The sequence below is a fragment of the Delphinapterus leucas genome, chromosome 2, assembly GCF_059928025.1.
Source record: "Delphinapterus leucas isolate spDelLeu-1000000601 "Yukka" chromosome 2, BTC_Dleu_Yukka2, whole genome shotgun sequence".
Taxonomy (NCBI): Eukaryota; Metazoa; Chordata; class Mammalia; order Artiodactyla; family Monodontidae; genus Delphinapterus; species Delphinapterus leucas.
The window spans coordinates 127,657,336-127,669,663 of record NC_143130.1 but is presented as its reverse complement, the minus strand read 5'-3'; the positions used below and the strand labels follow the sequence as shown (position 1 = coordinate 127,669,663).

At 33.5% G+C, this 12,328-nt stretch overlaps 1 non-coding gene across 1 annotated transcript; it reads left to right on the top strand.

Moving 5' to 3' along the window:
- The first annotated feature begins 11,825 nt into the window (after positions 1 to 11,825).
- LOC115803675 (U6 spliceosomal RNA) lies at positions 11,826 to 11,933 on the top strand. The gene has a single exon (XR_004024446.1). It is a non-coding gene; the product is annotated as a U6 spliceosomal RNA (small nuclear RNA).
- The last annotated feature ends 395 nt before the right edge of the window (positions 11,934 to 12,328 follow it).

Here is a 12,328-nt window from a genome sequence, read left to right as displayed (position 1 = left end):
GTCAATAAATGGTTGCTATTATTTTAATTTCACATGTTTTTCAATGAATTCTCACAATAGTTCTATGAAACAAGAATTTGCTGGAAGTCACATAGCTAGTAGGTGACAGATCTGGAATTAGACTCAAATCCCATGTATTCAGGATTTCAAAGCCCATTTTCTTTCCACCATACTACGTTGCCTTAATTATTATACATTCCTTGTAATAGTCTTTAGAGCCTACTGAAGTACAGAGGGTTATTGTTCCCTAAATTAAATGACATCTCCTTTGTCCTCTTTACGTTGGATTTTTATGCCTTCAGCCCAGTCATCTGTCAGCTCCTGTTACTGTCTCCATGAGCTGTGATCATGGAGAGAATGAAATGGTTAAGCAGAGAAAGTCAGTTCACCCTCCAGTGACAAGTGACACCAGAAATTCTACAATCAGAAACTCATTTTACTAGCTTTTGCAGAGTTTTTTTATCTCTGCAAGCATGTCATGTCTTCATAAGACAGCTAAAACTATGGAAAGTCAGAGTTTAGAGACATGAACTTAAAGCCCAGTTTCAGTATCTGAGTTTTGGTTTCATCATTCATAAAGTTAAGATGCTGTCTATTTTATAGAGTTGTAGTGGTGATTAAATGCTACAGAGTATATGAAAGTGTTTTTGCAAGGTATAAAATGCTAAATAAATAGCAGACATATTATTAAGAATAAAACATTTTTTGTAAAACAACTATACCCCCATAAAAAATTTTACAAAAAGAATAAAACATTTTTAACAGTTCTTTAAATCTTAGTATGAACAGGTTTTATATACTATACTAAGAGTAGCTTTTAAAAGAAGAAAGAGTCTGGGCCCTGAACATTTAAAGCAGTGAAAAGGAAAGTAAGCTCTGCAGTAAATAAAATGCAAGGAAAGGGAAGTCTGAAGACACCAGAAGACAAGTAATCCTTCACAATTCTGCTTATGGCCCTGGCAGTGTCTACTTTCCTATATATAAAACATAAATACTCAGTTATGCAAGGTTAAGAGGGAAAGGTTCTCTCCAGCACTCTCACAAATTTAACTAAACTCGAGCTAATGTTTTTAAATGTGCAAGTTCAGAAACAATTTATAGTATAGATTAAAACATCCATTTCAATGGGTGAACTTTGTACTTCTGCAAATGAAGAAATTAACACCAATAAATTGCTTTGGATATGGTATTATCACCTGTGTGCTCTACTAATTTACTACACTAATTATCTTACTGTCTCACATCAAATCAACATGCCCACTCTTGGATTAATTCATATTAACATGGACTATATATGACCCGCCTTTACTCTTTAAAAATATTCTTCAATATACAACAGATATTTCCAAGAATTTGTCTATGGGGCAAAAAAATTTCCATTATATGAACCATTATTCCAATGTGTATACGATTTTGTTTTAATTTTTGTATGTCTAACTTAAGTGCTGTCAGTCCTATGTTTGGAACCTCTCTTCTTTACCTGGATGTTTTCTTCATCTTATTAGGCAATTTCTTTTTCAAATTCTTTTCCCATTTAGGTTATTACAGATTATTGAGCAGCGTTCCCTGTGTTATACAGTTGGTCCTTGGTGGTTATCTATTTTAAATATAGCAGTGTGTACATGTCAATCCCAAACTCCCAATCTACCCCTCCCTCCCACCCTTTCCCCCTGGTAACCATCAGTTCATTCGCTGTCTGTGAGTCTGTTTCTGTTTTGTAAATAAGTTCATTTGTATCATTCATTTTTTAGATTCTGCATATAAGCAATATCACATGATATTTGTCTTTCTTTGTCTGACTTACTTCACTTAGGATGATAATCTCCAGGTCCATTCATGCTGATGCAAATGGAATTATTTCATTCTTTTTAATGGCTGAGTAATATTCCACTGTATATAGGTACCACATCTTCTTTATCCATTCATCTTTTGATGGACATCTAGGTTGCTTCCACATATTGGCTATTGTAAACAGTGCTGCAATGAACATTGGGGTGTGTGTATCCTTTGGAACCGTGTTTTTCTCCAAATATATGCCCAGGAGTGGGATTGTTGGATCATATGGTAGCTCTATTTTTAGTTTCTTAAGGAACATCCATACTGTTTTCCATAGTGGCTGTACCAATTTACATTCCCACCAACAGGGAAGAAGGGTTCCCTTTTCTCCACACCCTCTCCAGCATTTACTGTTTACAGATTTTTTGATGATGGCCATTCTGACTGGTGTGAGATGATATCTCATTGTAGTTTCGATTTGCATTTCTCTAATAATTAGTGATGTTGAGCATCTTTTCATGTGCCTCTTGGCCATCTGTATGTCTTCTTTGGAGAAATGCCTCTTTAGGTCTTCTGCCCATTTTTTGATTGGGTTGTTTGTCTTTTTGATATTGAGCCGCATGTTTGTAAATTTTGGAGACTAATCCCTTGTCAGTCGCATTCTTTGCAAATATTTTCTTCCATTCTGTGGGTCGTCTTTTCGTTTTGTTTATGGTTTCCTTTGTTGTGAAAAAGCTTTTGAGTTTAATTAGGTCCCATTTATTTACTTTTGGTTTTATTTCCATTATTCTAGGAGGTGGCTCGGAAAAGATCTTGCTGCGATTTATGTCAAAGAGTGCTCTGCCTATGTTTTCCTCTAAGAGTTTTAAAGTATCCAATCTTACACTTATTTCTTTAATCCATTTTGAGTTTATTTTTGTGTATGGTGTTAAAGAATGTTCTAATTTCACTTTTTTACATATAAAAAAGATCAGTGAAACTAAAAGCTGGTTCTTTGAAAAGATAAACAAAATTGATAAACCTTGAGCCAGACTCATCAAGACAAAAAGAGAGAAGGCTCAAATCAATAAAATTCGAAATGAAAAAGGAGAAGTTACAGTGGACAGAACAGAAATACAAAGGATCATATGAGACTACTATAAGCAGCTATATGCCAATAAAATGGACAACTTTTATCTTTTCCTTGGTTGCAAACAGCGAAAACATACTGAACTTACCACACAAGTCAAGGGTGGTATAGTAGAAAAACAGAGATCTCACAGAATTGAAGAGTAGCACATACTGGAGCCAGGCCACATGGGAACAGAAAAGGGACTAGAAATAGGATGCTTTTACTATCTCTTAGAAATCACAGGGTTTCTTTGATATTACTTCTCTTTTCCATTGTTTCTTCACTTTGCTCTACATCCATGTTCCATCCTTCTCTCAACTTACTTATCTGAGTTTTAGCTCAGTATGGCTACCTCAGCTGCATCTCTATGACCCTTCATCTCAAGTGCCTGTGACAAACTAGTTGCAGTCTTAGTTCAAATTCTTGGAAAATCTGACTTACTCAACTCATTCTAATTGATTTGTTTGCCTTAGGTAAGTCCCAAATCCAACCAATTAAAAGTAGGGAAAACATGTGGTAGAAACATGACCACCCAGATTTCCCCTTCATCACAGGTTGAAAACAGAGCCAGTTCGTTCATAAGGGGGTATGAGACCCTTCCAATTTCCAAAGGCAAAATAAACTTAGAACATCTCCCTTCACCTCTCAGAAGTCCCTTAGGAGCAACAAGAAGAATAAGAAATAGAAATGCATATCTGTATTCAACAAAAATCAGAGACAACTAAAATCACAAGTCAAAAAATAGATGAAATCACTATTAAAAGCAGTAAAGATCAAATAGGAGTTCATAAAAGTGTGGAGGGAAAATACATGGTGCTGTTTATCTCAGAAAATCGAGGAATCCAAGATTAAAGTCCTCTCTTTTCAGTTAAAAACTAAAATCCCTTATTTACAACAATGGAAAGGGCTGAACAGACTGGCAGAAAGAGCTTTTAAGAAAGCAATTGGTTTTGAGAATAAGAAGAGACAGTTCTGGGAGAGGAATCACACAGATAAGGCACATTTGCACAAATTTATCTATTGGTGATCAGCAAGGGAAAAAAGAAACAGCATTAAAAGCCCACAGCTTCATCTTTCCTGTGGTTGGGAAGAAGTCAAGGCTAAAAGCACACACATAACAAATCTCTAAGCATAACAAATCTCTAAGCAACAGAGAAAAAAAATCCCCTTCTGGCTTGCAACCCAGCCCTGGCATCTTCCCTATAGAAAAATCCTACAAATAACTAGTCCAGGAAGAACTCCCTTCACTCAAAGATGTGTAATAAAAAAAGACACAGGGGGCTTCCCTGGTGGCGCAGTGGTTGAGAGTCCGCCTGCCGATGCAGGGGACATGGGTTCGTGTCCCGGTCCGGGAAGATCCCACATGCCGCGGAGCAGCTGGGCCCGTGAGCCATGGCTGCTGAGCCTGCAAGTCCGGAGCCTGTACTCTGCAACAGGAGAGGCCACAACAGTGAGAGCCCTGCATACCACAAAAAAAAAAAAAAAAAAAAAAAAAGACACAGGATAGGATACGTACAAAGACAGTACTGACAGAAAAATGGGGATGGGTAAGCAAAAAAGTTACTCATGAGACAAATGTTTCCAGAGAGCAAATAAAGGTTATGAAAAAACACAGCACTAAGATACCATAACAACAAAAATAAAGGAAACATCATTGACAATGCTTAAGAAAAAGGGAAGAATTAAAGTATCACAGAAATGATGGTGAATTTGCAAGTAAAGCACACAAATATATATAAACAGAAAATGCAGATATGCTGAAATAACAGTAAAGGAATTAGAGTATAAGAAAAATATATCAAGATGCAAGGGAAATAAAGTTTAAAATGTTGTTAATGTTATTTATGTCTAGGATCAATAATACAATTTAAAGCTGGCAAATTAAGTATAAAAGTTATAAACATGGACAAATATGATAACAGAGAAAGAAAGAAAGAAAGGGGATGGTAATAAAAAAACAACATTAATCTTCTCATTGATCAAGAGAAACCAACAGAAACTATCTAAAAAGCAGAGGATTGAAAAGACTATATGAAATTATAGGGGTTTTTTTGTTTTGTTTTGTTTTAGAAATTATAGTTTTAAAGATGACCACTAAAACAAAAATATAAAACTTTCAAATTAACAAAATAAACACTCCCTTAAAATTTTTAAAATGTACATCATATAGTGAAATATCTCAAAAATTAAGGCTAAAATATATAAATTATAACAAAGTAAAAGACAGACATAATGCCAAACATATCCATAATTATAAACGTAAAAGGCTAAGTTAATCTATTGAAAGAAAAATACTTTCAGAAAGAATCAGGAAAAACTTATGCATTAAACACAAGACATACTTCAAAAACAATGACTCTAAAAATGGCTGAAAATAAAAGCCTGGGCAGAGGTTAAAAAAAAAATATATTAAATAAGGTTTAATTCAGAGCCAAAAACTATTAAATGAAAATTTAAAAGACAGTTTTATTCCTAAAGAACACAATTTGCAATGAATATAAAAGTTATGATTATCTGTATATCATATAAAATAGCATCAACATACATAAAGAAAAAGCTACAAATACACTAGGGAAAAATAGAGAGCAACATATTAATAATAGCAAGCTTTAATTCATCTTTCTCAGTCCATGACAGATCAAATGGACAGTCTTCAATAGATCAAAATAATAATGCATGAGGTAGATTTAAATAATAGATATCAACCTCTGTATTCTGAAAACAGCTTACATTTTATGAGGCTAGCATTACCCTGATACCAAAACCAGACAAGGACACCACAAAAAACAAACAAAGAAACAAAAACTACAGGCCAATATCCCTAATGAACATAGATGAAAAAAATCCTCAATAAAATATTAGCAAACCAAATTCAACAATACATTAAAAGTATCATACACCATGATCAAGTGGAATTTACTCCAGGGATGCAAGGAGAGTTCAATATCCACAAACCAATCTATGTGATACACCACATTAAAAAATGGAGGATAAAAATGATATGATAATCTCAATAGATGCAGAAAAAACATTTAACAAAATTCAATATTTATGACCAAAAAAACCCTCTCAACAAAGTTGAGAGAACATACCTCAACATAATAAGGGCTATATACGGCAAGCCCACAGCTAATATCATACTCAGCAGTGAAAAGCTGAAAGCTTTTCCTCAAAGTCAGGAAAAAGAGAAGTATACTCACTCTTACCACTTATATTCAATGTAGTATTGGAAGTCCTACAGAGCAATTAGACAAGAAAAAGAGTAAAAGGCATACAAGTCAAAAGAAAAGTAAAACTGTCACTACTTGTAGATGACACAATACGTATAGAAAATCCTGAAGACTCCACTAGAACTACTGTTAGGAAAAAAATAAAATTCAGTAAAGTTGCAGAATACAAAATCAATATCCAAAAATCAGTTACATTTCTATACACTACTAATAAACTATCAGAAAAAGATATTAAGAAAACAATCCCATTTACAACTGTATAAATATAATAAAATACCTATGAATAAATATAACTACAGAGGTGAAAGACCTGTACACTGAAAACTGTAAAACATTAAAGAAAGAAACTAACGAAGATATAAATAAGTAGAAATCTATTTTGTGCTCATGACTTGGAAGAATTAATATGGTTAAAATGACCAACAACAACCCAAAACCATTTACAGATTAAATGTGATCCCTATCAAAATTCTAATCGTATTTTTTATAGAACTAGAACAAATAATTCAAAAATGTGTATGGAATCACAAAAAAACTCTGAATAGCCAAAGCAATCTTGAGAAAGAACAAAGCTGGAGGCACCACAGGCCCTGATTTTAAACTATATTACAAAGCTATTATAATCAAAACAGTGTGGTATTGTCATAAAAACAGACACATAGGTCAATGGAATAGAATAGAGAGCTCAGAAATAAACCCATATATATATGGTCAATTAATTTACAACAAAGGGGCCAAGACTATACAATGGGGAAAGGACAATCTCTTCAACAGATGGTGTTGTGAAAACAGGACAGCCACATGCAAAAGAATGAAACTAGACCACTATCTTACACTACACACAAAAATTAATTCCAAATGAATTAAAGACTTAACATAAGACCTGAAACCATAAAACTTCTAGAAGAAAACATAGGTGGTAAGCTCCTTGACATTGGTCTTGGTAATGATTTTTTGGATTTGACATCAAAAGCAAAGGCAACATAGTCAAAAATAAACAAATGCGCCTGCATCAAACTAAAAAGCTTTTGCACAGCAAAGGAAACCATCAACAAAATGAAAAAGTAAGCTACCAAATGAGAGAAAATATTTGAAAATTATATATCTGATAAGGGGTTAATATCCAAAACATATTAAAAAACTTATAGGGCTCAATAACAAAAGGCAAACAATCTGATTTAGAAATGGGCAGAGGATTTGAATAGACATTTTTCCAAACAAAGACATACAGATGGCAACAGGTATATTAAAAGGTGCTCAACATCAGTAATCATCAGGGAAATGCAAATCAAAACCACACTGAGGTATCACCTCTTGGCTATTATCAAAAAGATAAGTAACAAGTGTTGGTGAGGATGTGGAGAAAAGGGAACCCTTGTGTACTGTTGGTGGGAATGTAAATTGGTGTAGCCACTATGAAAAATAGTATGGAGGTTCCTCAAAAAGTTAAAAACAGAACTACCATAGGATGAACTAATTCCACTGCTGAGTGTTTATCCAAAGGAAAAAGAATCACAATCCCAAAGAAATATCTGCATCCCCATGTTCACTGCAACATTATTTACAACAGTCAAGACCTGGAAGCAACCTAAGTGTCCACCTACAGATGAAGAGATGTTTTTAAATGTGAATAATATTCTAATATGTATGTGTGTGTGTGTGTGTATATATATATATATATATATATATATATTAGAATATTATTCAGCCATAAAAAAGAAGGAAACCCTGCCATTTGCAACAACATGAATGTACCCTGAAGGCATTATGTGAAGTAAAATAAGTCAGAAAGAGAAAGACAATACTGTATTATCCCACTTATATGTAGAATCTTAAAAAAACAAAACCTCACAGAAACACAGAACAGATTGGTGGTTGCCAGAGGTAGGGGGTAGGGGTGGGCAAAATGGGTGAAGGTGGTCAAAACGTACAAACTTCCAGTTATAAAATAAGTTCTAGTATGTAGGGTTATAATACTGTATTATATATTTGTAAATTGCTAAGAGAATAAATATTAAAAGTTCTCATCACAATAAAAATATTGTAACTATGTAAGGTGATTATATTAACTAGATTTATCATGGTAATCAATTTGTAATATATACAAATATCAAATTGTGTTGTACACCTGTGTTATATGTCAATTATATCTCAATAAAAAATAAAATCATTATATGTTAACATTAATAAATTATTTAAATTAATAGCAATTTACTGAGAATAGTGGCATTGTTTTACATCTTTGCAAAATTTCTTTACTGTCTGGCTTAATATAAGATAGCTGGAATCTCATACCTGCTTCTGCATTCAGTCCGTACATGTCACATGTTACATGTCATATAACCTCAGGAAAATTCTTCTGTATACCCACAAGAGAAAAAGTGAAAAATGAAAATAGCTTATTAGTAGTATCACGAACATTGTTTTGACCTGACAGACCATCTGAAATGGTCCCAGGGGACACCAGGGGTCTTGAGACCACATGTGGAGAACTGTTGCTCTGAGAATTGCTTTCCTCCCCATATCCAACCTCACCACAATGGTTTCAGACAGGTCAAGACCTTGCCATTTCTGCTGTATGAATCTCTCCAGGTGTCCATAGTTGACTAGTTGAGTAATAGTGAAGGAACCCAAGGAGACTTAATTTAACTTTCTCTCTGAAGAATTTATAATTAAGATGGAAAGATAATAAGTTAGTCCCTTGTCTGGCTGGATGGGTAATATATAAACATGAAACTGCGTGGCAGCTATTTTCAGAACACCATGTAGATTATATACTAGAGAAAGCCATTCTGCAAAGAGAAAACAATAATGCAAAGGATCAAGTGAAGTAGAGGTCAGAATTAGAGAGCATGCTGATGACTTGGCATCACACAGTCCAGGCCCTTTACAGTCTTCCTGCATTTGCAGTAATCAACACCTTGGCATTCCAATAATAAACTTCCATTTTCTTTTGGTTTCCTCATGTTGGTTCCTGATATTAGAGTCCTACTTAATACACAGTGGTTTTCTTTATAGTTATAATTGCTTTGAAACAGACAATATAACCTCAAAAGGGCATTTAGAAGTCCTGTGAAGCAGCTCTAAGTTGGAATTTTTTTTAAATATATTATTTCCTAAGAAATATGAAGTTCAACAAGTACGCTGATTTCCTCCTGAAATGCTCACAGGCAAAAAGCTAACTGCACAAGCACAGCACTCATTACTTTGGAAATATCTAAATTATATTATTCTCGGTGGTCATTTTATATGTCCTAATAAAAAAATGCAACAAATTATTTTCTAAAATGTAAAGGTTCACCTATATGAGAAATGGTAATATAAGATTAAAACTCAATATAGGATTAAAACTCAGAAGCAATTACAGTAGGGATTAGATATGGCCACGTTAATATGAATTTAGCTCTGATTTGAGGGAAAGGACATAAATTAAATGACAATTCTTCTAGAACTGGGATGTAGATACTTTTTCTTATGGCTAAGAAGGTCCTTTCAAAATGCCTTCTGAATATGACTAATATTTGTTGAATATAACTTTACTTGCCTAGAGCTATGCAAGTGTTTCACAAACGTTATCATTTAATCCTCACAACAACCCAATGATGAAGATAATTATCCTCATTTTACAAATATGAGAAGTATAGTTCAGGAATATGGCCTGAGATCACATGGTTTACAAAACAAAGAGACTGAATATGAACCTGTATATTTAACTTCAAAGTCTGTACTTTCTCATTTAAACTACAGCAAATACATGCTTTGTACAGCTTAAATATTAAACCCAATTGAGAAAAATCAATCAAATAAAAATGAAGCACACACAAACTCAAGTAAATAAACTATATGCCCATCTTTTCAAGCATTCTATTTCTTTGCATAGAGCCCCGCTCATGGCAAGTATTCAACAAATATTTTTTAATTTATTAATACAGGAAATGGATTTGACTTATTGCTGAGAAATCATAAATGTGATCAGGTAAAAAGAAACCATATTGGAATTTTTAGACTACTTTTTTCCACTGGGTAAACTTTTGCTTCCCTCTTCAAATAATAAAAATAAAAAGTTCTTCACTCTTCATTAGCATTTATGTCTAAATTTCTTCCCTGATCAAGCTCCTGAGAAGAAAAATATGAAATATTATTCAGAGTCTATTAAAATTTGTTGAAAATATTTTATATCAAGTAATACACTAAAAGGTTTACATATATAATTTCATTTAATCTTTTTTAAAAAAAATTTTGGCCACACTGCGTGGCATGTGGGATCTAGTTCCTGAACCAGGTATAGAACCTGAGCCCCTTGCAGTGGAAGCACAAAGTCTTAACCACTGGACTGCCAGGGAAGTCCCATTTCATTTAACCTTCATTACAGAAGAGGAAAGTAAAGTATACAGGCAATAAGTGTATGTCCTTGGATTACTATGTCAGTAATTGTAAATCCAAAATCAGAGCCCAAGTCTTCTAAATCCTGTGTAGTTTCCATTATACCAGTAGCTTCCAAAGTGGGGTCTAAGTACCCAAGGAGTATACAGGATCAAAAAAATTATTAAAGCTTCTATTTATATATATTATAAATATACATTTATAGTATAAATTCTGTTACATACTATATATCTAATTATTTTTATGACTTACAAATTATATTAGTATAGTATAACAAGTATAAAATTTATACATAAATATATACTTATTGAGTACATGTAAGTAAAAATATATTGTTGATGGAAGTCACAGTCAAAAACTACACTATACCACACTGCCCTTCCATAACAGTCTCTCCAAAACACACAATACACACACACAGAGTAAATTAAAGGAATAAATGGGCTAAGATCTTTGTCTACAGCCAGTACATGCTGAAACTTGACACAGACTAACCTTGTTCTGCTCACTCATAGGTATAAACTAGGAAATCCTCTGCCTGGAAAGCCTATCTCTAGACCTATCCTCTGGGAGCCTTCAATCATAAACATCAATAGTCCAGGCCTGCCACAGCTTCATCAACTTAGGTTTCTAGTTTCTTCATTAATAGGTCAAAGTTGGTTCAAAAAGGGCTGGCTGGGATGCCAATATACATGATACATGGAAAAAAAGAAAGTTTAAAGAAATAGAGGAACACTTAATTTAGGTATTGTAGAAGTCTTTCCTATCAAACTAATATGAACTGAATTCCCAAATTCAAAAAAAAAAAAAGGAGTATTAAGAATCAGTAGGAGATTTTCAAAACAAACTCATCAAAACCTTTCAACAATATTCCAGTATAGACATAGCAGCTGATCAAAGCTAGCTCCTTAAAGCCCTATTTGTTAAAAACAGAAACAGCCAATTAGAAAAGAGAACCCAAGTAAATGGTAAGAAGTCAATTTAAAGGAATTAAAATAAGTAGTAGAATATCATCAGAAAAGAATAAAAGGAATATGAAGAAAAGGTAAAAATCTTATGTCAGTTCGAATTGAATAGACTATTCACAACAGCAAACTTCCAAAAGAAAAGAAGGGAAAGAACTGTTCAGGGGAAGCCTATCAGTTTAAGCCATACTCAAATATAAACCATAACGAATGCTGATAGTGTGAAAAGGTAAGACACTGAAAAAGTTAATAAGTCCCATTGGGCCAATTCAGGGATCCAACAATGACAAACCCCCAAAAATATAATTATCATTTTACTGAATCCACTACTATCACAAGGCAATAGGAACAAAGCCAATAGTACTTGCTTTGTCGGCACATATTACTAAAACTGAAATGATATAGAAAAGATTACTATAATCCCTATGCAAGGGTGAAATGCCAATTCTTAAACTGTTTTATATTTTTCTTATGTTTAAAAAAAGAAGTGCAAGAAGGATGAATCAGACACTAATGAGATTAGTTACATACAGGTGTTAAGGGGGAACAAAATGGAAGGGATTGTGGAAAGGGCAGTGACTCATGAATGTATATTTAATACAATTTTGACATTGACTTTTTGAATCATGTTGTTTTATGTATTCAAAAATAAAATTAAAAACACTAGGAGAACAAAACCTCAAATAATAGGAACAATATAACATAACTATATCCCAAGTTAAATAAGTAAACACATAAATAACCATACCAAAGGGGAAAATTAGGACTAACCTGAGTAACTTTAAAAAATAGTAGTCTGGGAGAGAGGGGGGAGATGGCGAAAAAGTAAGACACGGAGATCACCTTCCTCCCCACAGATACAT